Here is a 26,115-nt window from a genome sequence, read left to right as displayed (position 1 = left end):
AGAAGAATTATTCTTCTTAACCTCTGAGGATAGGACAAAAAGCAATTGGCTTAAATTGCAGAAAGGTTTAGGTTGGACATTAGGAAAAAACTTCCTGTCATGGTGGTTAAGCACTGGAATAAACGGCCCAGGGAGACTGTGGAATCTCCATCATTGGAGATTTTTAAGAGCAGGTTACACAAACACCTGTCAGGGATGGTCTAGATAATACTCAGTCCTGCCATGAGTGCAGGGGAGTGGACCAGATCCAGGGTTCTCAACCTTTCCTTCTGAGGGCTCCCTTCCACCCTCCAACATGCCATAAAAACTCCACAGCCTGCCTGTGCCACAATAAAACCGGTTTTCTGCATATAGAAGCCAGAGCTGGCATTAGGGGTAGCAAGCCAGGCAAACCCCATGCCACAGGGGGCCCCATGAGGCTAAGTTGCTCAGGCTTCAACTTCAGCCCCAGGTGGTAGGGCTCAGGGCCCTGGACTTCAGCCCCATGCAGTGGGGCTTCAGCTTACTACCCAGAGAGTCTAATGTTGGCCCTGCTTGGTGGCCCGCCTGAAACTTGCTCGCGGCCCTACTGAAGGCCCAGATCCCTGGTTGAGAACCACTGGGGACTAGATTACATCCTGAGGTCCCTTCCAGTCCTATGATTTTATGATTTGTCATATCAGCTGAAGAGGAATAATGTGGTCATCAATTAGAGTGCAGGTTCGCATCCTGCATTTAATCCAAAAACTTACCCACTTCTTGGGGTTTGGCTTTATGACATTTGAGTTACCAATAAATCTCAGCCTAAAGTCTCCCTAAACTGTTGCTAAGGTTTCTCTAGGGACACTTCTCTGTTCTAGATTCTATATCCTCAGACTCAACAGCACTTCCCTTCTTTTCAGAGCCTTATTGAGCCACACCTACCAGGGTAAGTTAGCAACAGTCAGCGTCTCCTGGCACCTTTCCAACACCAGCTAGCAGTTGGTCAACAAAAGAACCCAGCCACTCTGAACTTTTAGAGTCAAACACAATGTCAGATGCTTGTCAAAATAATAAACTACAAACTAGTTACAAGATTGCTTAGTAAATGCCATATCGTTCGTTTCATATTAAAACCTAGCAACCAGCCAAACTTACATAGAGAATATTCAATTTAGTATAAACAAACTCAAAAAGATTCAAGGGAGTACATCCCTATATTCAGTGCTATCCTAGGGCTTGCATACTGTAATAATTCAGTTAGTGTACAGACCAAAACTTGGCAATTTTTCCATTACATGAACAGGATTCCCCACATCTTTTCAACGGAAAAGACAAGTACAAGATGAACCAGAACCTGTGCATCTGGAGTTTAAAGTATAGTTATAACATAGTCTCTATACCTTTAGCAAGAAAACTTTCCGTTTGTTATATAACACAGCATACTTACTATAGGGATGGTGTATACTGGCCTTCGACACTGCTTAAACACAAGTGATACAATCTCACTTAAGCCCACACAGAAAGCTTTAGAGCAGGGGTTGGCAACCTTTCAGAAGTGGCATGCTGAGTCTTAATTTATTCACCCTAATTTAAAGGTTTTGTGCGCCAGTAATACATTTTAATTGTTTTAGAAGGTCTCTCTCTCTAAGTCTATATTATGTAACTAAACTATTGTTGTATGTAAAGTAAACAAAGGTTTTAAAAATGTTTAAGAAGCTTCATTTAAAATTATATTAAAATGCAGATCTTATCAGTTTAGTGCAGTGGTTCTTAACCTGGGGTGCAAGATGCCCTTTCAGAGATGCGAGACATGCAAGATTTTTTTAGAAGGTAAATCATCAAAAACACAAATTAAGGACAGGCACATAAGTACAACTACTTTATTTCATCAAACTATGTATTTATTAACATTATACTTTTTTAACGATTACTGTAATATATAAACAAAGTTTTCAAGCTAGTTGTAGTGTAATTTTTTTATAAGGGGTGAGAGAACATATTTTGAGAACTCCAGACCATCAGCGGGCCAAGTGGGGCTGGGTGTAGTGTATTAAATTGCTCCCCATAGGAATGTGCTACTTACAGTTTACTACTTATGGCTGCCAGTCCTGTTGCTCCTAGAGGCATGGTAAGGGGACAGGGAACAGGGGTGGCTGGATAGGCGTGGGAGTCCCGGGGGGGCCTTGGATACAGGAGTGGGATCCCAGGAGGGGGTGGTCAGGAGACAAGGAGCGGGGGGGGGGGGGGTTGGATGGGTGGAGGGTTCTGAGGGGAGCAATCGGGGGGAGGGAGTCAGTGGACAAGGAGCGGGTGGGGGGGTGGAAGTGGGCCAGCTGTTTGGGGATGCACAGCCTTCCCTATCCCGGTGTAGCGTATTACATTTCTCCCCGTAGGAATGTGCTACTTATGGTGTACTACTTACGGCTGCCAGTCCTGGTGCTCCGCAAGTGGCACATTCCTACGGGGAGAAATGCAATACTCTAAGCCAGTGGACAGAACCCCAGACCGGCGGCGGGCTGAGCGGGGGTGGCGCCCAGGACTGTGGTTGGCAGCAGCGTGCCAGTAAAAATCGACTAGCATGCCACAGGTTGCCAACCCCTGCTTTAGAGTCAAGTGCATTCTCTATCAATGCAATCATTAAGACTCCAGAAAATCAGATAAACATATATATCCACAGCAGCTTCAATTCACCTGCCTTACCCATCCAAATTCTCTTATCACCATAAATCCCTTAGGCACACATTTAATTCCAACCACAGCTAGGTTTAGGTATATTCCCTAAATCATTATGTAGTTGTAAAGCAGACAAACTTGAGCTGTAGCTCTCACAACCCCCAAATGAGCAAGAAGGGGAATTTGACTCCTATGTAGTCTAAGAGTCCAATCCAACAGGAGCAGGATCTATCACTTTAGAATCACCTCCTGTAGGGCTGGTTGAAAATTCAATGTAAACTATTCTTCAACAGAAAATTAGATTTTCAACTAGCTTTTGTGACTTCACCTCCCATGATGCAATGCAGCCGTGATATACCTTTTCTTTTTACCAATTGGGAGACCGTGGTGCAACATGGGAAAGGTAGTTGAGCAGGAACCCCACGCTATAGAGAATGGGCCTCTCTATCTCACCTGAGCTACAGCTCCCATGGGGCAGTGTAGCAGCACTTCATAATTGAAATATTTCAGTTTTTGATTTTTCCATCAAAAACTTAAAATATTTCAAAGGGGAAAGGTTTCAGAGGGGTAGCCATATTAGTCTGTATCAGTAAAAACAACGAGGAGTCCTTGTAGCACCTTAGAGACTAAAATTTATTTGGGCATAAGCTTTCACAGGCTATAACCCACTTCATCAGATGCATGGAGTGGAAAATACAGTAAGCAGGATAAATACAAAGCACATGAAAAGATGGAAGTTGCCTTACCAATTGGGGGGTCAGTGCTAACAAGGGCAATTCAGTTATGGTGGATGTGGGAATGGGCAACTCCCATCTTTTCATGTGCTTTATATTTATACCTGCTTACTGTATTTTCCACTCCATGCATCTGATGAAGTGAGTTATAGCCCACAAAAACTTATGCCCAAATAAATTTGTTAGTCTCTAAGGTGCCACAAGGACTCCTCGTTGTTTTTTCAGTGGGGAAAAAAATTCTGACTTATTTCCTTACTCAGTTGGGGCAAGGTCACCTACTGTCAGGTGTCAGCTGATTGCGAGGTCACTAACCCACCACAGTTCTTCTGAAGAACAAGGAAGTAAAGACGTAATATTTCTCCCCCCCCTCAAGAAAAGGAGCAACAAAGGGCCAAGCCAAACATTTTAAATGTTGTGCCACAACTGTTGGCAAATGCTGATTTTACTTAATTGAGGTTAATGCAGGAAAGAAAGAGAGAATAGACTTTAGAGGCATCACAGCATTTCAATAGTTAGTTCCCTCTAGGGTAATTTTAAGGAAGCAGAGGCACTGCTATTGGAGTGGATTCACAGTTAAATGGGATTGGCAGAGGAGGGGGAAGAAGAGGCTAAATTTGATTAAATTTTTATTTCATCCCAAATCAAGTTTGGGGGATGGGGAAGAGGAGAAGGTGGTGATGGTGGGGTTGGTTTGCTCTCCCAGAAGTGCTTTGCAGGCTGGAAATATTTAACCACTAAAAACACATTTTTTTCTCTCCTCTCCCCTGTGTCCAGTTTTGTTATTGCAGTACCAGCAGCAGTTTCCCTACATTAGGAAAACTAATGAAAAAAATCCTTATGGCAAATCTGGCTATTCTGTAGCTAACAGGAAGATTATTACCAGCAGGGTGGACTTTGCCTTTTTCCTCTCCGTCCTTCTTTGACTTCCTTCCTGCTCTCTCCTAATCCCTCGTTCTTCAGAATTCTTAAGTTTCTTCAGAACTTCTGGTGACTTTTTGCTCATTCATTTATTAGTTTATTCCAGCACTTCTTCTTTGGACCCCTGAACCCTGATAATGCCTCATCTTTGCTCCCTGAAGAGAATAGTTTTCACCACAGAGAATATTGGGAAGATGACTGATTTCTTAACCATTTAGCTCCTTTGCCATATCCTTCTTGCTTCCTGGTGAGCCAGCAGAACCACCGAGTCTCCTGTAGGTTTCCTGCTTCTTATATATTGAATCATTGCCCGGTTTCCATTATCAAAGAAGGGCCAATTTATCATAGAATCATAGGACTGGAAGGGACCTCAAGAAGTCATCTAGTCCAGTCCCCTGCACTCGTGACAAGACTAAGTATTATCTAGACCATCCTTATGTGTCAGCAGTCATAACTCCACTAATTGTAAGGGAACTGCATGTTCTTATATAGGGGGTGAATTTGCATCAGACTGCTCAAAGATCATCTTTGGAGGAATTATCCAGGAGCTTGCCAAGGCAGCCATTTCTCACTGTGATAAGTCATATCTGCAACTTGGACATGAGTTTTGAAATTCATCTTTCATTTTGATGATTAAAAACAGTGCTTAAAACACGTTCAGCAAGGCATGGTGCAGATGTATTTTACAAAAAGGCAGCATTGCAATGAGAGTTGTGCCAAAATTCTCTCATTCATAAGTGAGTCCAGTGTCTTTGGGTTTGTCCACAGGAAGACTTAGTGCATGGCTAGCTAGGGTGTAAATCTATAACATACTAGCCTGAAGCAGCAGTATGTCGAAGAGCTCTAGGGAACCTTTGGTGCATGAGAGCCACATGCCCTGTTAGTGCATGGCTAGCTAGTGCACTGTAGATTTACACTCCCCGGTTGCAACACATTAACTTGCCATGTGGACAAGCCCTTAAAGTCCTTGGGGAGCTCCCCTTTGAGTGCCAAGTTTCTTGTATTTCGCAATAGGAAAAGGTCATGTTTGATATTAAAAGCTGTTTAGCCTCCTGTGAGCTCACATACTTCATCTGCTGGTGGAAAGACTACATATGTGCAGACACACAGATGCACAAATGTAAAAGACAGCAATATCAGCCATTGTCAACTTCTAACTAAGCCTTATATCACCTCTTGGGTACTGCACCATACTCCCAAATGGTGATCTGACATACCTATACAATAGGCAATGGAAAACTCAGAGGTGTCAGAGCAGGATACCCTATCTTCCAACCTTTTGGGGCCAGACTTATGAAGCTGGAAGGTCCATGGCTCATGTGTGCATTTCTTCAAGGAGACGAAGAATAGGGGAATGAAAGAGAAATAGCCACCCATTCCCTCCAATAGAGGTTTGCAGCACTCACGTATGCAACACTTAAATTTATATTTTGAATGGCAAACACTTGTAGAATGTCTTCATTTTGGATTATAACTATAATACAAATGAAGAGTGCTCGGCACATCAGAAGCAGCAGCCTTATTCAACCATCTTACTAAGACTACCAAATGCCAGTTGAAGGGCGGCCCTGCTTTATTGTTGCATAATAATTTCTACTCTTTATTTCTATATTGTGTTTGCAGATTATAAATAGCAATATTATGTCTGAGACATATAATTAGTTTGAAAATAATAGAACCAGGAGGCAGAGAAATGTAATATTTAGGTAGAATAGTTCATAACCAATTTCTCTTTAATACAGTAGTTGAAGGATAATACTGAGGAATCCTTCCTGCTAAGCACCACTGTGAAATAAATGAGCACTCTTCTAGAATTACCATAACTGCTGAAGCTTCAATTAGAGATTCCATAACCTTTGTTTGCCCGAGTAAATTACCCATACAACCTGCAGTCAAGAATAAAGATTTTAAAATAAATAAGTCTAATGCACAAGAAGCCATGAGATGCCACCCACCAAATAATAAAATTGCATTATTATAAGGTTAAGTCTGGTACCTAATGTCAGTCATTTGGGTGGATAATAATACAAGTTACTTCAGGCAGTTTAGATGGTGCCCTGTGGGATAACTAACAACTGGCGATCTAGTCCTTTAAAAAGAAAAAGGAAAAAAAAAGTGTTGAAAATAGTTTCAGGTAAAACACCCATCCATAAAAGTAGGTTTCTTTTTGGTTTTGCCACCATGTTGTTTTCATCTCTCCCCTGTTGCTAGGTGAAAGGTTCATAAAGAACCAGTTAAATAGACTATAGTGAAACCAGCTGTAGAGAAGTGTTGTAAAATGGACACAATAAAACTGAAAAAAAGGTTTTTACCCTTTCAGTTATAGTAATCTTAGATGTTGCCATTTTTAAAAATTGCATGTTAATCAGGGCTTAAATTCTCAAAGTATTTCCCAGTACTGCTGGGGCTTGGGGCTTCAGCCCCACATGGGGCTGCCAGAGTTTCCTTAAGTTTGAAAATATTTACCCGAGCTCTGCTCCAGATGGATCTGGCTGAATTTAAGTCCTGATGTTAATAAATTTACAAAGAAGTTTGATATTTAATTAACTTTAAATTTCACAAAACAAAGAGTAGTATGACACACATTGGTGCTGACACAATTGCTGATTATAACTGGCTGAAAAGTCTCATATGGCATGTTCCCCCCGCCACATGTAGACAGTGCTATGTCAACAGCAGAGTTTCTCCTGTCGACATAATCCACCTCCCTGAGAGGTGGTAGCTAGCTCCACTGACAGGAGAAGGTCTCCAGTCTGCATAGTAGTATCTTCACTAAAGCGCTGCAGCTGCTTTGCTGTAACACTGTACAGGAAGACAAGCCCTTAATCAGAGTGTCACAGCTAAATACACAGTGGAAAAGACTGTTTAGCATAAACTGAAGTGGCCCATTAACACCTCTCCAGTCATTCCAAAAGAGGAGAAGGGGAGTTTGAATTCATAACTTTGCTAGATACTAAAAATCAGGAACTGAATAAGCAATGGTCTCAAGTTGCAGTGGAGGAGGTCTAGGTTGGATATTAGGAAAAACTTTTTCACTAGGAGGGTGGTGAAGCACTGGAGTGGATTACCTAGGGAGGTGGTGGAATCTCCATCATGAGAGGTTTTGAAGGCCCAACTTGACAAAGCCCTGTCTGGGATGATTTAGTTGGGGATTGGTCCTGCTTTGAGCAGGGGGTTGGACTAGATGACCCCCTGAGGTCTCATCCAGCCCAAATCTTCTATGAATAGAGACACTGGACTTATGGTTTATTACAACAATCTGTAACTGACTAAAACGCCAGAGCTCTTTCCCCAGCCCTCTTCCTTTCCTTTTTATGACTGGAAGCGTGTTAATGGGACTGTTCAAGGTGAAATGGCCCTTGAAATGTGTGTTAACTACTTATGCTAAACAATCTGTTCCAGCTTGTATTTAGCTGTGTCACTCTGATTACGTTTCTGAGATCTGAGGAAGAGCTCTGTGTAGCTCAAAAGCTTGTCTCTCTCACCAACAGAACTTGGTCCTATAAAAGATATTACCTCTCCCACCTTGGCCTTGTCTTTACATTACAAAGTTTTGTCAGCAAAAGTTATGCCGCTTTAACTAAAGCATTTTAATTAAAACCGCTGTTGCACATCTACACTAGCTCCTTGTGTTGGCAGAGTGCATCAACACTGGCCACAGGGTGCTTTGGGAAGGGTTTGCAATGCCTCATGGGGCAGGTACAGCATCACATGATGCAGGTTTCTCAATCCCATCATTTCAGGGGCATCCTAGTAGATTGTCAGCCGCTTTTTCAACTGAAGGAGAGGGGGGAGGAGGAGAGGAGAGTGGTGTCTGGGGCTGGGGGAGACAGCAGGCTGACCAATGCCTATCCTGAGGCAGCAGGAGGGTCAGCCCCCAGCTCTGCTCAGCACAGCAGTCTCTCCTGAAGCAGCCCGCTCTGCCTACCTGCCTATGGTTCTGTGATTCCCTTTGAGTTCTCCCACAGCCTTCTCAGCTGCCAGGAGCAGCATCCTGAGCAGCTCTGAGCTCTCTGTGCTGAAGAATGGCAAAGCAGCACCCCCCCCCCCATGAGGAGACTTAACTCCAGAGGCCTGGAAGTGGCATGAGGGCATTACTGGGAAAAGTGCACCTTTCTATTCCTGGAAAACAGCGAAAGCAGGTGAATGAACCTTTGGGGAAGGCTAGTCCCCATCCCCCACCAGAGCCAAGCATGCACACACCCACCCCATGGCCGCCAGACCCCCATGCGCCCCCAGCCCCAGAGCGCCGGGCAGGCAGAGCGGTCCCAGCACCCCCAACCCTGGAGCGCCGGGTGGTCAGCATGACTTGGCTCCAGTCCCAGCACCTCCTGTCCTGGGCCTTGTGAACATCGCCCCCAGCCTGCCTGCCCTAGCCTCTCTGCCAGAGAAGAGCGGAAGGGAACTGAAAGCAGGCAGCAGAGGATCTGGGGGTGGAGCGTGGGCAGGGCCACACCAGGCAGTTTGAGGAGGCACAGCCTCTCCTGTACTATGATATCCACTGCCCATGAGTGAAGGAGTCACAGCCCTAGCCTCGCACATCCAGCAATACCCGCCTCAAGTCACTAGTGCTACCAGAGGTGCTACCCACCTCAGTCCTTCAGCCCTCAGAAGGGAGAACTAGATTACACCCAATCCCTATGTTGTGGAAAACAAGTCACACCATCTGTTTGGTTCAAACAGTCTGAGGTCCTTTATTGAATACAAGCATGCAGGGACAAGGAGACAGAGATGGTCACACGCAGGTGCCACCCTGGTCTCTCTCTGCCCTGCCCCGCCCCTATAATACCAGACTTATATAGGTCCAAATTCAAGCCATATGATACATTTCCTTACCACTCAAGCATTATTAATAAAGCTTTATAAGGAATGAATGGAAGGGCAGTTTCATAACTAGCACAGTGCTGACGCACCGTGTTATCATTAAGATCTTATCAAGATCTGAGGTTTGCTGTGGCAGTGTTTTGACTAGGGACTTTTGCAGAGTGGAGTGTGCATATAATGGACAGCTAGGGACTTCTGGTTCTTTTCTAGTTAGAGATTGGCCTAGTCCATTATCTGGGTCAAGTGCCACAACCTAGCATACGTAAATGCTTTATCTTAAGCCAAGTCTTACAGGATCTCTTGCGTTACAGCTCTTGTATATGTTGCATATAGTGCATAGATTTTTGCCGCAGAATGGGATGGGGTCAATTTCAACAGCAAGGTTAACAACAATTTCCCCCACACCTACATGGAGGGAGAATCAACTTCCTACACTTCCCTCTCTAACACACCCATGCAGAGGGATGCATAATTCAGCCCTCAATATACATGTGGTGATTCTTGGTTTTGGAGAACAGAACGACTTGCTGTCCCCAGAGGCAGATATTTACCACCTAGGTCGACAGATCTTGATATTCAGCTCAACATCTACTACTTATTCCATGCTGCGTCATTGCTTATTCTCTTTTTTTAACAATAAGGGAGCAAGTGATGGGTGAACAACAAAAGCTTCTTAAGATTAGGTTCAATTACAAGCATACTTAGTTTAAATAGCTATAGGTTCCAATATAAGCATAAGGATGGCTGTCAATGTTTCCAGTCCTCCATGGTCTGGATATTGGGTTGGAAACCTCCCAAGAACATACTCTTACAAGGCTGCCAACGATCCTGGGCTCCATTCAGGTTACAAAGATCAAAAATAGCTTTTCTTGTAGTTCTTTTCCTCCCAAGTGAAGAGATGCAGCGCTTTTAAACTAATAGTCTTGTTCTTTAAAGTAACTTTTTGTAACAGGTTACCACTCCAAGTGCATGACCGGGATAAGACTATGAAGAGTTCAAAGTTCTAAGAAATCAGAGTGTGTAACAAGACAAGGATATACTCGAGAAAGATGACAAGGAATATTTAACATCTCCAAAAACATGATACTCATACTTTATAGAAAGGCATGTTATGCCCAATCCAGTAAGGCCCTCAACCATTATAAACTTGCACCTAACCGCCATTGCATATAGTTCCTAACTTCTGCATTCTTGAATTCCTTTTCTCAAAGGAAACTCCACAGGAACATGAAGTTGGAGGCAGATTTCATTGATTCTGAACCTTAAATGGAATCCAACTACTTATAGTGTGGAGGAATATCATTTACATTGTAAGCTCTTTTGGGCAGGGACTCTTATTGTTCTGTGTTTGTACAGCACATAACACAATGGAATCTGGTCCATGACTGAAGCTTCTTAGCGCTATGATAATGCAAACAAACAATTTGATTTGTTTGGGATGATTTTGTAAATCAGTGGAGGATTCACAAACAGAATTAAGAAGAAAGATTATGATTTATCATTGTGAAGACTCAAATTTGCATTTTCAGACGAAATTTTGTATATGAAATCACACACTCCGAGACCTACAAAAATCCATCTGCACTGTATACACAAATATCTATGGTATGTGTATATCACGCAAACACAAAAACAATCTAGGGGGTAAACAAAACTTCCTTACCAGATCAAATTTGACCCAAATTTAAGTTCATTAAAAACAAGCTATACAAAAACTTAAGAACTATATATAATGTTTCCAAAACATGTTTTTAAAAAAAACCAAGCTTCTACTGGAATGTTTTTAAAACACACATTTTCCTGCTGTGATTGGGATCTAAACATTAGTTCATTGTGCTAAAGCAAGAGCACATTAAAACGTGAAATTAACTAAAACCAAGCTATGACCAAAATGAAATAAAACTAAATTTTACACTTCACTTAGTTTGAACAAGTATACAACAAAGAAAACAGTGAAAAGCCGACTACAGTTACAGTTTTAATAATTTAAGATAGTTCCTATGTTTCAAATACTTTATTTGTAAGTAGAAAGAAAAGGAGTACTTGAGTACTTGTGGCACCTTAGAGACTAACACACTTATTTGAAAAGGAGTACTTGTGGCACCTTAGAGACTAACAAATTCATTAGAGCATAAGCTCTACGAAAGCTTATGCTCTAATGAATTTGTTAGTCTCTAAGGTGCCACAAGTACTCCTTTTCTTTTTGCGAATACAGACTAACACGGCTGCTACTCTGACACTTATTTGAGCATCAGCTTTCCTGAGCTACAGCTCACCCAGTCTCCGCTATTGCATGCAACAGCTGAAATGCGGACGGTCCCTGCAGGCGACACAGCGGGCTGCCCTGCTTCAGAGTACAATATAAGCGGCATAAACGAAGAAGGCTCAAGGCCACCACTTTCAAGAGCAGCAGCAACTTTTCTTTTAGATTCAGATCAAGGGGGTTTGGTGGAGATGACAGAGTAGCAGGCGTGTTAGTCTGTATCCGCAAAGGGAAAAGGAGGACGTGTGGCACCTGAGAGACTAACACATTCATTGGAGCCTAAGCTTCCGTGAGCTCCAGCTCGCCTCCCGTCAGCAAGACTCCGATACCAAGAAGCGGGAGGGAAAAGCTCTTCAGTTAGAGTCTTTCTCCTTCACCCACCCTCACGCTCCTCAGAGACAAATGCGGGAGGGGTTGAAAGGGCGCTGGAAGCACGGGGGATTTCTTGTTTTCAAGGGCACGCGAAGGCAGCGCGGCACCGCCGCACTTCGCCGTGCAAGCTGTTAGCGCAGCGCTCTCCCAGCGGCGGCGAGGAACGGAAGGCAGGCAGAAAGAGGAGCCCGGCTTGCAGGGCTAACCCAGGGGCGCGCAAGGGGCCAGGAGCCCAGCGCCCGCGCTCAACGCGTCCCTCCCCCTCTCACGCCAGGGCTGGCCAAACGGCTCTCACCTGTGCGGCGGGGACACCCGCGTCCTCCTCTGCTTCCCGCCCGCTGCGGGCCGCGAGTCCAGGCTGCGGAGCCCCTTTGGAGGGCAAGAGGGGAGCGAAGCGCAGCCGCCGCGGCGCCCAGGCTGGACGGGGGCTGAGTCTGCCGGCGGCGGCGGCGGCGGCCGGGGGCGGGGCGTGGAGCTCTTCGCCCGCCCCCCCCCCCGCGCTCCTTCCCGCCCGCGGGAGCGGGGACCGCAGCCCCCTGCCCGCCGAGCACCCGGGCTCTCCCACCCCGGTGAAGAAGGGGGGAGGGGGCTTTCCCCCGCCCGGCCACCCCGCCCTTTCTGAGCCGTTCCCCCTTCGTTATTCATTCACCCCCCCCCCGCACACACACACACACACACACACACTTCCCTTCCACCGAGCCGCTCCCCCCGCTCGTCCCCCCCCCTTGGCTTTGTTCCTCTCCTTCCCCCGTGCGTTGCTTCCTTCCCCCGCTAATGTTCCCTGCCCCCTTTTTCTTTGGGGCGTTCCCCCACTCCCTGTGCAGCCAGAGGAGTTGGTCCCCTCCCCTCCTGGCTTCTCCTGCCCCCGTTATTTTGACCGTCTCCGCTTGTGTTGGCCCCCGCTGCAGCGGAGAAGAGCCTTAGCGCTCCCCCCCCCCCCATAGCACACCCTGACACAGCCAGGGCTGAGGCTGCTGCTTTTATTGGGGGAGGGTAAGAAGGATCAAAATAAGGGGGGCAATCACCCCTGCTGCACCCCTCAGGTTTTGCCCCCCCCCCCCATGGTCTCCAGGTGCCTTCCTAACCCCAATAGCAGGTACAAGTGGGGACTTCACAGCTGCCACCACTTGTGCAGCTGCCTCAGCTGGCCAAAAGGGACTGGCTAGGGCCCTGCCTGGAAGCCCCCTTCCACAACAGCTGCCTTGGCTATGCCCCTCCTTTTCCATTCCTTCCACCACTGGGGGGTTACAGCTCCTCCAGCTGAGGGGGCATTCACCCATGTGGCTATGGCTGGGCCTACCATTCCATCTGCCACAGCCCCTCCGCACACCACTGCTTCTTCCTTCAGAACGACCCTACCCCCCACTGACACCTACATGTGGCAGCAGCAGCGGCACAAGTAGCAGGGCTCGCAGCTGTGGAGGTGGCCTGCCCAGACATCTTGGAGGCCATCTTCCCCCTGGCAGTGGAGGTTGCTGCCCAGGTGGATGTGGAGAAGGGCATCTCAGTGGAAGGTGTCTTTGTCGTCATCCCCCCCCCCCCCTTAAGACTCTGGAGGATCTGGGCCTAGGGGTGGTTTTCCCCTCTGTCCCACCCTTCCTTCCTAACACTGCTCTTCTGCTTCTTCTCTCTGCCATGGGAAAGCTGGTCTCCCATATCACCTTGCTGCCACAGGGCTGTGAGGAGCCGGCCCTCCTTCAGATGATCTTTATGCTGAGGGGACACCCTCCAGCTACCAGCAATGGCATATGGTACTGATGCAGCCTGGAGGGGTCATTCATGGTGCCCATCAGGGGTCTTCTACATTATTTGCTGGGGAAGGCTCTTTGCTTCCCTTGGCAAGCACTGAGGCATGTCCATAGGTAATCCCCCTTAGCCCAGCAAGGAGGGGGCACTAGGCCTTCCTGGGCCTCAGGACAGCAGCAGCAGCACCACCACTGTTGGCAACCTTTCCCATCCAGCTCCCTTCCCCCATCTAAAGCTGACATCTGCCAAATCCCCTTGGGCAGCAGGAGCGATCCTTGTCCTGCCTGGCTGAGCAGGCAGATCCAGCCTTTGATAGCCATCTGGCTGGGTCCTTGAGGGGTGCATGTGTGATGAGGGGCAAGGGAGAGTCCTCCCTTAGAGGAAGGCCTTCCCTTGTCATGTTCTCTTTCACCCCCATCCTGCCATCCTTACCTGCCAAGCCTTCCCCTGCTAGCCCTCCTTTTGTTATCACCCATGAGGGCTGGGTGCTAGTCTCAAAAAGTAAGTGTGATAAACATAAGTCACGGCCCAGCTCTTTCCCTCCTTTCAAGAGGAGGCCCCTGCTGAGCTTGCTTCCATGGCCCCAAAGAAGGTCCAACACTGAGAGCTGTAGGCGAGTGTCCTCAAGTGTCAGGTACTCTCCCATGTTTGGGCCGAGGGTACTCTGATCCTCCTGCAGAAGACTCCAGAAACCAGCTGGTGCACAGGAGGTTGGCCCTGGCTTGTGTCATCCAAATTGGAGCCCACCTTGAGTATGGCGAGTGGGTAGACCCCATAGCGCTCACCTAGTGCATGGTGCTGTTCATCCTGTGGGATCCACACTGTTTGCTCCAGAAGGTGAAGGCTGCTCTGCCAGCTGCCTCTCTCACTTCTCTCCCTTTGCATAAAGGAGCATCTGGTTCACCCAGTGTTCTGATGATGAACATGTTAAAGTATTTAAATAGATCACATGCTTCCTTCACTTCAGCCTGAATTTATTGTTCACAGAGGCTCATAAGTATTTATAACAGCCTGCATTTAATAATAATAAAAAAAAAACAAGCCAGTGTTCCAACTAAACCAAGCACTAGCTGTCATTGCAAGCAAGCAAGCTTTAAAAGCTAGAGGTGCTGAAGGTTGAATTGCATTATGTTTTACTTAGAAAGTGTTTTACAGGAAACACCTGTCTACACTGAAAGCTGCACTAACAATCACATCCACTTTATAGTTTCTCCTAGGTTTCCAGGAAAATGTTCTTTAATCCATTGTTAAAGGACGCCTCCTTGGGTGGTCACTAAGGACTATTGAACATTTTAAATTCCAGATTTAAATTGAATCCAATCTTTGTCTTGCAGATTGCGCCACTAGCTAATACAGTTTTATCCATGCTAATAATGTAACCCCCACCCCTTCCTTGAATGAATGGAGGTTTAATTCTGACATGAACACAAATGACCTTACATAGCACACTTTATGCAGCTCACTGCTGCCCTGTCCACAACTGCTGCCAAACAGAAATGATCATTTATTATTAAACTGTGGTAATTTTGTGGTCCCCTCTTGGCTTCAAATTGAAGCCATTACACTCATTTTACTTGTGAATGTGAAAGTGCCTCCCTGGAGACGTTGATTTAGGATGATTTTTTTTTTTGCCACACCTTGAGTTCTTTTTTAAACTAAAAGATTTGATGTTGGTAAAAAGTGCTTGACTGACAATGATGGTGACAGAAATTCTCTAGTTATCCCCCCAAAATAGGTATAGCATAGGCAATGGTAGTTAGAGTCCAAGCTAGGAATCTCTTCAGTTCCTTCTTCAAGTCTTTTCCTAGAGCACCTCCACCCATAGAACTATGCCTACAAGTTTCTTGACAGCAGTGTGTATTGACCACTGCTTATTACATCAGTCATAACTGCCTCACTGTTACTTTGTTTTTCTTTCCGTCTTTTTGCTTTACTCACGTCTCAACTTATATGTAGATTGGACCACAGAAGCAGCTAGAAGCCGTGATAAGAATTTAGTACAGTGCCAAGCACAACTGAAATAATTGTCTCTGCTCCACAGAGGTTACAATTAATAAGAGGATCCCCCCCCCTCTTATTAACTATATTAGCCACCAATTTATGACTAGGCTTTTAAATAGTTATTCCTGAGCATGGCAGTGCACAGCCACTCTACACCCTACTCCCAGCAGGTATGATAGAAGTTTAGAGGAACCTATTATGGCTGAAAAGAGATTCCAACTCACCCCAAGAAAGGTTAGTAGCAGCTTTTACTCTTTCCCATCCCATACTTACTTGCCTCCTAGCAACTTGTTTTTCTCCCCACAGCAAAGGAGAACAAAATGGAATAGAGGTTGTAGCTAGTCTGCAAGCTACAATCCTTTTGAAGCTGTCTTTTCTCTAACATAATGTCCAGTAGGCTTATATGCATGCTCTAGGGATGCAGGCTTTGCAGGTTTCTTTTCCAAATTTAAAACCTATTTGGGAAAGAAAAAAAAACCCAAGTTTATAATCCCTCCTTAGTATATATTCCCCCCTGAAGGAGAGGGTTTTTACCACTCCAGCTATAAAGCCCTGCTCCTAGGATCACTTCTTTTTCTATAGTCCAGGGAGACTAACAAGCTTCAGCTGTTTGCTATCCCCCTCCATACACTAGGACAGCTAGTGTCTAGGGTTCTCATTAGTCACTCCTGCCCCTACCAGTGCCTTGGCTGATAGCATGCCCCTTCACGCAGACATGGGGATTGGTCCAGTGGGGCTCCTACTTTTTCATCCCATTCCATCTTCTTACTTAGGCATTGAGAAGAGAGAGAGCTAATACTGGTGCTTTGGCATAAAAGAGGGACTAGTTGCTCCCGCTGGGTGGGCTAGCAGGCTCCTGCCAATTCCTGCTGCTCTGCTGAGGCTAGGTAAGAAGCTGACAGGTGGTTACTCCTCTCGCCTCAGTCATTGCTCATTCCACTCAGAGATGCAAAACAGTAGCAGTATAGGGCTACTGAAACAAGGAGTGAGAATAGACACTATATGAACTGGGCCAGCCAGGCAGCCACAGGAGGGCCCCAGCAGGGACAGGATGAAATGTGTGTGATATTCAGCGTGCTCACGAAAGCTTATGCTTTAATAAATTTGTTAGTCTCTAAGGTGCCACAAGTACTCCTTTTCTTTTTGCGAATACAGACTAACACGGCTGCTACTCTGAAACCTGTCAGTGTGATATTTACTGTTCAGCTGCTGGTGCCATAGGGAGTAGAAGCTTTTTTTTTTTTTTTTTTTTAACTACCGAGCCCTGTTGTGACAATATGAGCCCGCAGGGATCAAGGATGTCACTCGCTTTTTGATTGCCCTTGCTGAGAGCAACACCAGTTCCTCTCCATCCTCCTGCAAACATTTCCCTGTTCTCGGCACATTAACTCCTTCCCCATCAGCTCCTGTGGGAATGAATACCAAGCCAGCCTGATAGAGGGATTTGGAACAGGTGCAGCTAGAGGAAGAAAGATGAACACTACATTTTGGTCCCTAGAGCTAGGAAACATAACTGAATGGCTGTGTGGGTGAAAACAGATTTTCTTGAATCAGTTAATGGGATTAGCAGGTGCTCAGCATCAGGTCCACAGTTTGGAAATACCCGGGCTGATATATTTTGTGATCCTTTCAGTTCCTGCCTTTGTGTTTTCTGCATCATTGTATACATCTATATAATGGGGAGCAATTCTCCACTAACATCCCAAATTAACTTCAGTAGCATTGGACAAACTGTAAAATTAATGAAGAATTTAGCCTCACTGAGTCTGTCTCATGCCTTCCTCATAATGAATTCATTAATGAATTCATGAGAGCAATTCAGCACAGGTGCTAATAGACCAGCTGTAATGGAGAGTAGCAGGTGCCCAGCACTACTCAAAATCAGATCACTTGTTTGCATTTTTTTTAATTAAAACACTGTTAGGTCTCTAATTATGACTATTACACGAGAATTCAACCAGCTATTTAGAAAAGCCACTGATTATTTTGCTTAATGAGATGAATGGAACATTTGCTTCAAGCAATATTCAGCAAGCTGCCCTGTCAGCATTCCATATGTAGGGCTACACAGAGGAAGTGCTAAGTTTAAAAAGGAAGTCTTGCAGTAGGAAAATCAATGCAAATTTTCTTATACCTATTTTCTATTTATATTCCATGAATATTCACCCCCCCACACACAACCTTCTCACCAGGAGCATAAAGATTAAGAGCTAACATGCCCCATTGCGGATATATTTTCAGAGTAGCAGCCGTGTTAGTCTGTATTCGCAAAAAGAAAAGGAGTACTTGTGGCACCTTAGAGACTAACAAATTTATTTAACTCACAAAAGCTTATGCTCTAATAAATTTGTTAGTCTCTATGGTGCCACAAGTACTCCTTTTCTTATTGCAGATATAGGAAGGGTGTGAAAACTCCTTTCGCCTAAGGCTAATATACTTGGAATGAGCTTGGTGGGGCTTTTTCAGTCACTTGCTCCTCACTGGTGACAGCCTAGTCAAAAAAGAAAAGGAGTTCTTGTGGCACCTTAGAGACTTACAAATTTATTTGAGCATAAGCTTTTGTGAGCTACAGCTCACTTCATCGGATGCACGAAAGCTTATGCTCAAATAAATTTGTTAGTCTCTAAGGTGCCACAAGTACTCCTTTTCTTTTTGTGGATACAGACTAACATGGCTGCTACTCTGCAGCCTAGTCAAGACACCTTCTTGGAGAAGGGGAGTGAGAGATCAGAGTTCATAGATTTGCAACTCTTTATGTAATAAGGGAGGAAAAAGTCTCTGCTCAGTTGAATATCTGTGGCTGGTAGGGGAAAGAGAGAGAAAAGTGGAGGGAAAAAAAAGGACATCATCAGGCAGAGAAGGAAAGAGGGATCAGACAGAAAACTGCGCAGGAAAAATAGTTCCATTATCTATGTTAAAAAAAGAAAATTTGGTATGAAGCCAGGAAGAAAGAGAATAAGATGGAGTAAGTTACCTTTAAAATTATTAAATAGAAAGTGGATTGACAATGTTACAACTGAATAAGAAGGGGAGTAAGGCTTTGCAGGGTGTGTGAGTAGGTTTGTTTTTTTGTTTGTTTTTTAATTATTTTGACTTGCGAAGAACCGGATTCTGACACCCTCATGTTTAGTATTTTACACTACATTAAGCTTTCTTACCAACCTCAAACCTTAGCATTCTTTTAGAAATCTCCCTATTGCATATATATTAATAAATATTCCCACAAAAGCCAATAGAATTCAAACTCCTTCACCCTTCCTGAAATAATGAGGTGGGACTTCCCTTAATTTCTTCAAAGGTTATTGCCTACAGCTACTCTACTTTATACAAATAAGTAGTTGCACGAGAGATGCTTTAGAAAGAAGCAGCCATCTCAACAGCAATTAAGTATCAAATGCTCTTCCAAAGAATGTCATTCATCAAGCAATTTGGGTTCTTCAGATAATTGAGATTTATATAGCTCCTTTGATACTCACTGCTAAATTAGTGACAGCTGATCCACAAAGGTACTTTGACATCTAAATCTTCAGTTTAGATGCCTAAAGTCCCACTTGTAGACTCTATTCTGGTCCTCACAGCTCTTGCTAAACTCTATAAGTGACTAAACTCACTAAGTTTTCAAGGTAAGAGGTTCTAGGCACCTAAGTTCAGGCGTAGCAGGTTTGTAGAAACTTTGGTGGTGCCCAGAACCTCCCCCCCCACAAAAAAAAATTTCTGCCCCCAACCTGCCTAAGGCTCTGGGAGGGAGTTTGGGTTGGGGGAGGAGGTCTGGGGTGCAGGCCCTGGCCTGGGGTAGGGGATTGGAGAGCAGGAGGGGTGCAGAAGGGGTGAGAGGTTGGGCTCTGGGAGGGTGTTTGGGTGGGAGAAAGGGTATGTGTTTCAGGCTCTGGGATGGAGTTTGGGTGCAGACTCTAGGCTGGGGCAGGGTATGGGGATACAGCGGGCTCTGGAAGGAGTTTGGGTGCAGGCTCTGGGCTGGGGCAAGGGGTGGGGATGCAGGCTCAGGGAGGGAGTGCAGAGGGCTGAGGTGTAAGCTCTGGGAGGGAGTTTGGGGGCAGGAGAGGGTGTGTGGGAAGGGGGTGGGGGGCATGCTCTGAGACAGTTTGGGTGATGGGTGCAGGCTGGGGCAGAGGTGGGGGTATAGGAGGGGTGCAGGCTCTGGGAAGAAGTTTGGAAGCAGGAGGGTATGTGTGGGAAGCGGAAGGGAGTTTGGGCTCTGGGGGGAAATTAGGGGGTGTGTGGGAAAGGGGTGAGGGTGCAGACTCTGGGAAGGGGTGTGGCGCTTACCTGAGACTCCTAGGCAGGGCAGGCCAGGGGCCCTCCATGCGCTGCTACCCCCAGGCACTGTCCCCACAGCTTCCTATTGGCAGCAGGGGCGCTTGGAATGGGAGCAGCACATGTAAACACAGGCCCACCCTGCTCAGGGGTCAGCAGCCACACATGGAGCAAGCAGGCAGGAAGCCACTCAGCTCCGCTGCGCTGCCGTTGGTGGTGGGTGGGGGCACCAGGCCATTTTAAATCACCCGGGGTGAAAGGTGTGACCGAGGAAGAGACCCAGCCTCAAATATCCTCGGGCCAGGAATATTCCTGGTGGCCAGGCACCACGGGCCCATAGAACTTGCCACTCCTGCCTAAGTTTCTGCCTCTGGATGTGCCACTGTCTAGGTGTCTAGACACCCGTCTCTTCTCTAATCCTAGTGCAATTCAGAAATTGGGGGAAGATAGGCAGGCAAACACCTATGTTGCACATGGGGCCAAATCTGGTAGGCATGCTCAGAGGCCAAGGTCCCATTCAAAATGGGCCTGGAAGAGATGGTGGTGATGGTATCCACCATAAAGAAAAGGAGTACTTGTGGCACCTTAGAGACTAACAAATATCCACCATATAACTTCTAGCCCACTGGGTAGAGCACTCACCTAGGATGTTGGAGATCTAGGTTCAGGGCCCTGTTCCTCTGCTGGAGGGGGAGAAGGGAGACCTCTGTTCAAATCTTACCTTTCATGAGAGTGCTGTAACTTTGTGCTCTTATGCATATGCACTATTGTACAGTAGGTAAATACATATTATTTTGTCTGCAGGAACCCTGCCTTATTCTATGAACAGCTCTAGTGGCATCTCTTATACTAAATATATTTCATTTTTATTTTTCAATGTGGCTGAACCATTTTTTCCTCACACTTTCCAGGCATCTTTGTTTCCAGTCTGACAACAAGTATGCTAAATTTCATCTTAGAAGGTAAAAGTTTGACAATTAGTGGTGCTTGAAGCAGATTGAAACAGGTAGGGGAGCTCTCACTTGTACCAGCTGAGAAGGGAGGAAAGTTGAAGAGATCTGCGGAAGGGGAAGTGCTGGTTACCTAGAAGCAGAGAGACCTCTCCCTGGCTCATCGGAGCAGGGTAGCAGTGATCTTCCCCTTCCTATAAGCAAATGTTTGAAAATAATCCTTTAGAATTCTTAACTGCAGGAGTCAGTACATGCTATACCTATCAGTATAACAACCAGCTTCCTCTTTGGCTATTTCTTTTAGCATTTTACTCTCCAAGGTTCAGACAATAAATGATCTTTGCATCATCCCCTCTTAACAGGTTATCAGATCTGAATTTTTCTAGGAGGCATGCCTTCACTCTGTTCCTAAGAGGACCACCCTGATGTGCTTGCTCATTTTTTTCCATTCCAGATAGAGATGTATACCTTCCCTATTTTGTATGACTCCAACATGTGAGAAACATTTACTGATGCCCTGGAGTCAGACTCATTCTCAATGAAAAGTAAAATAGGAACTTTTGTCACCTAATAGACAATTTCAAAATTAATAAGTAGATTGATAAAGCCAGTATCTAAGTTTTGCATCCTTGCCAGTATTAAGAAGGGTCTAACAATCTTATGAGTAAATAGGCAATTCAGGGTAGAACAAGGGAATGGGAGTCATGGAATCAGTTATCAGAAGGGTGGAGGAGGCAAATATACAGTGCATTCAAGGCACATCTACGCTCCTTGCTGGAAAAAGGATGGGAAGGGTTAAAAAAAAAAGTCAAGCGCATTTGGGGTGAACAGTCATTGGTCCCAATTAAACTCAATTATTGCACTAAATCCTGCATTCTTTACTAGCCAAGATTCCTATTGAAATTCCATGTTCATTTTTTGCCTAAGTAATACCTATAAGATCTCGCCCAGAGTTCAGAACCTGCGACACCCATTGGAATTGAGTGCTCAACACCTTTGAAAGTCATTCTATACCTGTGCCGAGATCCAGAAACATGTAAGTCATTTCTTAGGATATGTCTACAATGCAAAAATCGTCCATGACATAGGGTCTTAGAGCCCAGGTCTACGGACTCAGGCTCAAGCTAAAGTGCTAAAAATGCTCTGGCTCTGAGACCTGGTTTCAGAGCCTGAGGGGGGAACATCTACGCTGCTATTTTTCACACCGTAGCGCAAGCCTGAGTTTGTGGACCCAAGCTCTGAGATTTGCTGCCGTGGCTAACTTTTGCAGTGTAGACATACTGTTAGCGTCTAATAGAGCATAGCACTATATGGATGCATTGTCTACTTCAAGCATTGGGACTGACTTCAATTATCCTTTGTATCAGGCTCTGAGCATTCTACAAACTTTAATCAGAGCCTGATACAAAGGATAATTGAAGTCAGTCCCAATGCTTGAAGTAGACAATGCATCCATATAGTGCTATGCTCTATTAGACGCTAACAGTATGTCTACACTGCAAAAGTTAGCCACGGCAGCAAATCTCAGAGCTTGGGTCCACAAACTCAGGCTTGCGCTACGGTGTGAAAAATAGCAGCGTAGATGTTCCCCCCTCAGGCTCTGAAACCAGGTTGTCTCAAACTTCATTGAATTCTATTATATCTGGTTCACTTTTTGCCAAATTGATTCAGATTTAATGTCATGTATGGAAGTGAGTAGCACATGGATATGTTTATTGAAAGGCTCTAAAACCATCTGCTATTAAAGAATTTGACCGATCTAGTCAAGCTTAAGTAGGTAAGATTATGGGAGAATAGGGAAGGCAGAAGTCTAATGACTTCTAAGTGAACACAGCTTTCCAGCAGACCACTTGGTTTAAGAGATCCCAGCCTGTGAAACATGTTCTTGCATCATTAATTAATGGTGTTTGACTGTTCACCTTCCTTGGTGCATTAACTGCTTGGGTTTGCTGTAGCTTCAGACAATTGAACAAATTCACTTGAAATTTTTAAGAGTTCCTGTTATTAAAAGTTGTCAGCAAGCTGCATTTCTTAGAGTATACAATTTTATATTTGTAATCAGTTTCTTAGTTTGTTAAAAGTTTTATAACCTCCTTTAGGACCACCAAAGTAACTGCAGGACTTTTGCTGTGACTACATAAGCATGTTTCTCAAACCTTTAAAAAAAGTTAGAAATTATAAAAAGTATCCTATTAGGCTGGGGAAAAAATAGAGGTTGACATCAGTATATGGCTTTACATGTTGATGCCAGAAACCACTAGGTTATGTATATTTCATTTTTAAAGGCATTTCATTGTAAATGTATAAGCCATTCAAAGTTATCAAGTACTACTGCTGGTTTTAGACAGTGAATGCTTTGTGAACGGTTCCAATATAGATTCCAGTAGCCCGTGTGAATTATGTATAATGAACTCTAGTTCCAAGATTGGTGAGACTCCAAGCAGTTCAATAAAGTTAAGCTGTCAACTACAAGTGAGGTAGCATGAGCCACCAGCCTCTGCTATAGCAAAAATCTTAAAGGGGAGGCTGCTAGTGGCTGTCCACTCCCTCCAAGGATAGCAGGACTGGGAAGGCTATAGGCAGCTTGGCCTGTACTTGTCAAGACTATATGTACTCCTTCCCCAAGAGACACCCATCTTCCCAGATGTCCTCTCTCTCATTAGTACTTATCCCGACTAATTACCTCTCCCCAGCAGAGTCCATGCTTTGTCTCGAGACATACCTGGCCCTCCCTTTCAGTAATGAGCCATTGTAAATTCCCTATCTTCTTCCATGACAACCATCTTGCTATTCATTCTCTCCCTCCCCACAGCATGGCTTCCAGTTCTGTCTGTTATTACATACCCTGCTTCCCCAAGCATTAGACCTCCTCTTCCCCTCTAGACATCCCTTTGAGGTATGTTCTTCCCATCAAATTCCTACCCCACCTACACACGTTCCCCTTCTTGAGGACACCTTTGGAAGAAAGAAGCCCTGTAATTCACCTGGACTTAACATTTTTGGCAGGCTTTCAAAACCATTTTCATGCCCCAAATGACATCCTTGTCCCCTATGTTCACACTCCTATGTTCAGGAACAGCCTAAGGACTTTTGGAAGGGTTAGTAAAGTGATTCTTTGGGATATTCCCTCCTCCCACAAACTTAACTCGTTTTAGGGTAAGTGTTTAGAGGGTCTTCTGCAGACGTGAAGCTCGGTCACTTTAAACCTCAGCCATCTATTTTATTTTATTGTATGATTAAGGCTATAATTGAAAGGAGGCTAGAAGTGAACTCTCAAAACAAAAGCCAAGATTTTCGTAAACATAACTGTTCTTCAGCAAGTCCGATGTCCACGGTCACAAGACTTTCAGGCTCGGACTCGGTCAAATTCCTAGCAGTTTCATGTAGCTGATCTCACCCCTCTCCCCTAGAATCATTGCCATTGGCTCTTTGTGCTTTTTGTACAGCAATCCCAGAAGATGGGGAATTTCTTTCTCCATTGAACTGCTAGGAGGTTTTCAAGAAAAAGAATTGGTCATGAACAACAAGCAGCTCTCACCAAGTCACTGCTGATCAAAATCTTCAACAGTCTGTAAAGCAACAATGTAGCTGACTACTATGATCCCGTCAAAATATTTTGTGGTTGAACTTTTTGAATAAAAAAGGGGTGCTTAAAATCACTGTATAAACTAGCTCCAGTTCAGCTCCTAACAAAGGCTCTGTTGTGATACTGTGTGTACAGAGAAATGTATGTGACCTTGTAGCTTGTGTCGTAGCCTGAGCCTGTCAGGCACAATTCCCAGAAAGAGAGTGCATTAGAACTCATAGCAAACACATCTTTTTATAGGTGATAGGGTTATAGAAAAGAAGGCCTTCATAATAAATGCCAGAAGAAGAAGGGCGCTTAACTCAAATTAATGACTTGTGTATGAAAGCTGTTAGATTCTGGACTCATCCTGGCCCACATCACACTCAGCCTACAGAACCTAAAAACTCCAGATTTTTCAGTAGCTTTCAATTGTGTTAGTTACTGCCATATGCCATCTCGGTGCAGCTCATAAATCAGAGCTGCCCTTTAGGGTGCTAATTTACTGCTAGGAGAGCATCAGCAGAGCTGCTTGACTAAGGGACTGGAAATAGATACCAACATATTCCTCTTAGAGTTATTCTGTGAGGCCTGGGCCTAGATTTCTTCAGTGAGGATGAGTCACATCCTACAGAGTGCTGTCTGTAGAAACATTAGCCTGCCCCACGTAAAGTAGTTTTGTTACAGAATTAAAATAGACCCGGAGAAACAAAACTCTAACCTCTTCTCTTCTTTAAGGAGACAAGGTGAAACTAAAACAATTTTGAACAATGAGAAGATAAATATTATAACGTGGGCTAATATTTTTAGTTAAAACTTTGTACACTAATGTGTAAGATATATGAAAGTCTTCATCTATTCTCCTCATTACTACTCAATGTAAAGAGTGGTTTTTAATGGCTCTATTAATATAATCAAATACATTTGAGAAGTTTTTCATTTCTGTAAGGTCATAAAACTTGATGTGGGAATGGTTCTGCTTAAATATGCAAAATCTTTATTGCAATTAATGGGGAAACAAATGCTCAGATCTTTGGTATTCAGATATTGAGATGCAACTCTGAAAAAGCACTTCCTAGTGTTGGATTATACATTTCTGGGTCTGTGTAAGTTTAAAAAAAAAAAAGGAACAAAGAAGTTTAAAATCCTTTTTGGGGAAAAAAGGAATATACTTAGATTACCTAAATATCTGATGCAGCCCATACTTCTAGGAATAAGTTATGTGGAGTGGACGTGAACACTTACTCCATTTTCTATCCTATCTCTAGTGCAGTGGTTTTCAAACTTTTTTTTCTGGCGACCCAGTTGAAGAAAATTGTTGATGCCTGTGACTCAACAGCGCTGAGGATGAGGGATTTGGGGTATGGGATGGGGTGAGGGCTGCAGGGTGGGGCCAGAAATGAGGGGTACAGGGTGTGGGAGGGGGTTCAAGTGCAGGAGGGGGTCAGGGCTCTGAGCTGGGTGTGCAGGCTCTGGGGTGGGGTTGAGGATGAGGGATTTGGGGTGCAAGAAGCAGTTCTGGGTTTGGGGAGGCTCAGGGCTAGGGCAGGGGATTGGGGTATGAGGTTGGGGTGTGGACTTACCTCTGGCAGCTCCTGGTCAGCAGCGCAGCTGGGGTGCAGAGGCAGGCTTCCCGCCTGTCCTGATACCGTGGACTGAGCTGTGCCCCGGAAGTGGCCAGCAGCAGGTGCGACTCCTAGGCAGAGGTACGCAAGTGGCTCTGCGCAGCTCTTGCCCACAGGCACCCCCTCCCCTGCAGCTCCCATTGGCTGGGAACTGGCCAATGAGAGTGCAGAGCCGGTGCTCAGGGTGGGGGCAGTGCATGGAACCCTG

General features: G+C 45.0%; 1 protein-coding gene and 1 long non-coding RNA gene across 11 annotated transcripts in view; one reads left to right on the top strand and one right to left on the bottom strand.

Annotated features, from left to right (window-relative positions):
• Positions 1-12,465, bottom strand: part of HTR1F (5-hydroxytryptamine receptor 1F) — a 197,381-nt gene extending 184,916 nt beyond the window's left edge. For 7 of the 8 annotated variants that reach the window (XR_006279507.1, XR_006279509.1, XR_006279506.1 and 4 more), the window contains exon 1: positions 12,041-12,193. The gene's annotated coding sequence lies outside the window, so the exon portion shown is untranslated. Of the gene's footprint in view, positions 1-12,040 lie in introns of all 8 variants that reach the window. The other variant, XM_043509740.1, reaches the window with a different exon arrangement.
• A 3,159-nt stretch (positions 12,466-15,624) lies between these two features.
• On the top strand, positions 15,625-25,234 carry LOC119850081. Of its 3 annotated transcripts, none has more exons than XR_005290688.2 (4): positions 15,625-15,726; positions 20,679-20,729; positions 21,645-21,753; positions 24,164-25,234. It is a non-coding gene; the product is annotated as an uncharacterized LOC119850081 (long non-coding RNA). The 3 variants fall into 3 exon arrangements; XR_005290687.2 differs by lacking the exon at positions 15,625-15,726 and adding an exon at positions 19,038-19,115; XR_005290686.2 differs by lacking the exon at positions 20,679-20,729 and having other exon boundaries at positions 15,631-15,726.
• Positions 25,235-26,115: the final 881 nt, after the last annotated feature.

The sequence above is a fragment of the Dermochelys coriacea genome, chromosome 1 (assembly GCF_009764565.3).
Source record: "Dermochelys coriacea isolate rDerCor1 chromosome 1, rDerCor1.pri.v4, whole genome shotgun sequence".
Lineage (NCBI taxonomy): Eukaryota > Metazoa > Chordata > Testudines > Dermochelyidae > Dermochelys > Dermochelys coriacea.
The sequence above is the reverse complement of the archived record's forward strand: the minus strand, read 5'-3'. Positions and strand labels throughout refer to the sequence as shown.